Genomic DNA, 5,106 nt, shown 5'->3' on the forward strand with positions numbered 1-5,106 from the left:
AATACATTTAGCATTTTCATTTAAAAATATATTTTAATCATAATAGTATTATGTATTATATCATATTAGTATTACTATAATATGATATATTGTACAATATTACTTTATAAAATATTACCATTTTAATATTATTATTAATATATACTTTATATATAATACTTATTTATTATTTAAATTATATATCAGAGTGGGGACATCACAAATCTACCCTATGAGTGAAATCCTAGTATGTAAAAGTGAATGTATGCAAAATATGAAGAGACAAAGATTATATATGAATATAGCATAGAAAACCTACCAAGTCCCTAAGGCTAAAATACTCTATCCATCTTCGTGATCCTCTTGTATCTCCATGATATCATGTAATGATTTAATGCTTGAGTTAAAGGTATGTTGATGAAGAACTCACTTTGTTATCTAAAAAATATCCATCCTTTATCTTAAACCTTGCAATTTCTTTATGTTAGATTGGGGTTCCTACACATGCTTGTATCCCACTTTCATCTTGTGCAAATGAGTTCTTTGATTCCTTTTCATAATGAATTTCTAAAATTGCCCATGTGGGAATCAACTACAAGAATCAACTGAGATAATTTGAAATAAGATTGGAACCAAAACTTCCAAAACACCATGGAATATGTTAACTTGGGTTGACCTATTCCTTAAGAGGCTAGGGTCTTAGGTTTGTAACCTAGGATTCTAGGACTGGAGAAGGCTCAGGTGTAATGTGTATGAGGGATTGATAAACTAAGATTAGAATGAGGAGATGGGGCCTAGAAGGAGGTGGATGTGTTGAAATTAGTTCATACCTTCTCCCATGAGTGAGAAAAGGGAAGTAAAGGAGGATGTGATGGCCCCTACCTCAATTTCACCTAGTAGAGAGAAAGAAATAGGAAAGGTGTGTACTCCAAGTACAATTGGGTAATGCAAACACACTAAAGAGAAGATAAAGGGTCATAAATTGAAGTGCTTCCAATTTAAGATAGTACAAGAACATATATTGAAGGCGTTAAACTATTGATATCAATAATGCACAAGATATCAACATTGTTCATTGATTTCAATTTATACACTAAAACTGAATCTATAAAGGTGTATCTTAGATCAATAATAAATTATCATTAAGCATAGCTATCATTGGTAGTGTTGTCTATTTGGCTCAAACAACAATTAATAATCACCTTCAATCACATAATTGGGAGTTAGAGGGATTTTATTGGTCAAACTACCAAATCATGAGGATTTGATATATCAACTCACACTTCAATAAGGGAAACTCAATTCCTAATTCCTTTATTTCATGGTATACATTAATAAAGAGTCATTTAGAGGAGTTAAATAAATCATGACACTTGTTTGTCAATCAAATGCACTTTAATTCACTCTTGTACAATAGTCATATGACTACTCAATTTTGGTTTGTGCATGTGATGATATTGGATGAAGTTACATAGATTATTACGCACCAATTGATGATCAAAGATAGTGACTCTAATTCTAATGTCAAAAACATTAGTTCTACACTAAAATTTGTATATTTTATGCAATAATCACAAGGGAGTGTTGAGATAAACCATAATAGAAATCCTTAGATGGCTATTCACATAATGAGCAATACACAATAATGTTCTCCATAATAACTAAAGCTTATACCATTATAGATCAAATCCCATTACATTGAAATAAGATTCAAATATAAGAATTGGATTTATACCAAAATTAATGATAGAAGACAATGATTGTAATTCATAAATTAAATAAATTAAGGTAGGAAAGAAGTCCCCTATAACCAATTTTTAGGAAGATAATCTCAAATCCCATAAGATTGGACATGGGACATTACAATGGTATCAGATCATGATCCTGCCATCATGTAGTGTAAAAGACAAAGTAGTGAATAAAAAAAAAGTAATAACAATATAAGTCTAGCATTAATAACTTGATGTGACAACAAATCAAAGAACAAAAAGTAAGAAACAATCTAGATCTTCAGTGATAAGATCACAGGGACAAAAAGTATTAAGGCATCAATAAGGGAAAACATTGATGGTAATTAATTAACACAAACATCCATACACGGAGTACACAGACATATGAATCCACTGAGTTATCAAATCCATGTTAAGTGCTAAGTCAATGGGAGATAAAAAATACAAAGACCATTGGAATAGTAATCAATAAGAATTTATAATTACCAAAGGGTTATACTATAGAGTTACGTTGCAGAACCACTCTCATTAAGAGGAAGCAGGGAACAAATAATATTGTTGAGAAGAGAATACAATTTCTAGGTTATAAGAGACTACAGGTGTATCTTATTTGTTTACTTTTAAAAAATAATTGTAAATTGTACATTAGATTTATCAACCAAGGAGATATTCACATATGAGTTAAGAAATTTATAGTTCTCACATATACCAAGTAAGATATTGGTAGAGGGTATTCATTCAAAATGTCAAGTTTCTCTTATGAGAACTCATGGAGATAAAAAAAATTCTTAAATGCTGGTCAGAAAGGGTGTTCTTCATGAGTGTCAACTGTAGAGGGTATTCTCAAATGTCATCCACAAAGGGCATTCTTCATGAATGTCGACCAAAGAGGGCATTCTTGAATTTTGGTCATACATGGCATTCATGTGAATGACATCCACAAAGGGAATTCTCAAATATAATTTATAGAAGGCATTCTTAGTGAATGTCAGCTATATAGGGTATTTTTGGTGAATGCCCCATGCTTGGTAAAGAGTGCTCTTGGTGATCGTTGTCATTCTTGGAAGAGGGAAATCTTAGTGAATGCCATCATTCTTGGTAGAGGGCATTCTTAGTGAGTTTTTTCATGCTTGGAAGAGGGTGTTCTTAGTGAGTGCCACCTTTCTTGATAGAGGACATTCTTAGTGAGCATCACCATTCTTGGTAGAGGACATTCTTATTGGCATTGACATCCTTGGTATAGGGTGTTATTAGCAAGTGTCACTATTATTGGTGAAGGCCATTCTAAGAGAATGCCACCATTATTAGCAGAGGGCATTCTTGAGATTTTATATCTCATAAGCTTATTCATAATAGTTGAGCAACACTTATCAAAGGGGAAGTGCTCTACATATCAAGATAAGTTCTACGTTTTGAACTATTTAAATAACATTTTATGTTGAATATTATATTTTAAGATTTGGTAAGTTTATATATAAATATATCAAATTTCTCATCCCAAGTTGAAATTACTGATACAGGGCTATTGGATTCTACTATAAGCAAGGTGATATCAAAATGTGTGGAATTGGCATTACTTGAGGGAAAATAATTTAGTGAAAGGTAGACTGTAATGTCATTGCCTAAAATAGGATTTAATAATAGATAATAGAAATAAATTAATAAAAAAAAAGAAAAGAAAAAAATAATTCTATCTATTATTAACTAACAATATATTAAAATTAATAATATAATTATATATTATCATGTCTAATTATTTAATTTATTATGTATTAATATAGTATAAATATGAAATACATTATATATAATAATAAATTAAAATATGAATTAATAAAATTATAATGTTGATCATGAAATTATTATTAATCATAAATATAAATCAAATTTGTGAATACTATTAATTAATGATAACTATTTTAACAAACAAATGTATCTCTATAAACACATAATGTGACGATACCTCAAGAGTTCAACATGGGGGACATAATCAAACAACCACTTTAGTCACAAATGGCTTAACATCACACACAAAGGCTTGATACCTAAGCTAAAAGTGTTAAATAGTCAAAGTTGACTTATTTTTCCAATATTAATTTCTTCATTAGAGTGTGATGTTTAAAGGTGGTCACTTAGTCACCACAAAGGTATCATGATGGAAGGATGTGTCTCATGAATTGGAAAAGATATGTTCCTTGTATATAAAGGTGTAAGAGAGGCAGTGATTGATTCAAAGAAGGGAAGATAAATTAAGAAGGCTAAGCATTTTTGCAATTCCCCATTCACATGACAACAAAGGAAATAATGATATGAAGTGAGGAGGCTCTATATAGATGTCAAATGAATGACATAGCTTAGACATAGATTAAAAATAAGACAAGAATAGTGATTGTAAATGAGACACAAACCAATATTTAAGCAATCAGTCATGGTGAGGAAGGGAAATAAGTATTGGAGAGAGATCAACGATAAGGATGACGACTAGTGTAAGGAAGATAGTGTATGTCAATTATATTAACTTAGGGGAGAAGAAAAAAGGATGATCAAATCGATCACATAACACATACCACATATGTAGACCATAATTAGTTATCATTGCAGAGAACAATATATCAAAAAATTTCACACCACACACACACACACACACACACAAATATATATAGGAGAAGATAAAAAATATTTAGCAAAACATATATCAAATGAGTTAAATAATTGACATCAATAAAGTGCACCATATCAACATTGATCATTCAGTTCAATTCATACAATGACATTGAATCTGTACAAGGTATGTTTTAGACCAACAGTAAATTAGCATCAAGAAAAGATATCATTCTTCAATGGCATAAGTGGGAGTTATGGAGATTTTATTGGTCAAACTACCAAGTCATGAGGATCTGATATATTAGCTCTCACTTCAATAGGGGAAACTTGTGAAAATTAACACTATTGTAGCCACTGATTATTAATCTCCTATTGTAAATAATTATTAAACTACTAAAAAAATAATTCATGGCTAATATTAAAAAATAACACAACTTCAACTTCACCAATAAAATAGGAAAAGAAATTCATAACATAAAGAACACAATATTTTCAGACAAATTGTCCCTGAGAAAACCCCTAATGGAAAACTAGTTTTGCAGATGGAAAATGTATTAACTTCAGCAAATCAAGAGATAAAAAATTTCTTGCCTCTCACTGGAAGAATTTAAACAACCTCCTAATTTCTCCTAATGATATTACCCACTATTATCCCTAACGCTAACACTACAAGACTGTTTGCTATTACTACAAACTCATTTTCTAAAATTGCAAATGCTTATACAACTTCTTATGTTCCTTTGTTCTATTTTATTCACCAAATGGCTCCCTTGAACCCCTTTTATACTACCTAACC

This window comes from Cupressus sempervirens, chromosome 7, assembly GCF_028749045.1.
Source record: "Cupressus sempervirens isolate cs-2001-9-10 chromosome 7, ASM2874904v1, whole genome shotgun sequence".
Classification (NCBI taxonomy): Eukaryota; Viridiplantae; Streptophyta; class Pinopsida; order Cupressales; family Cupressaceae; genus Cupressus; species Cupressus sempervirens.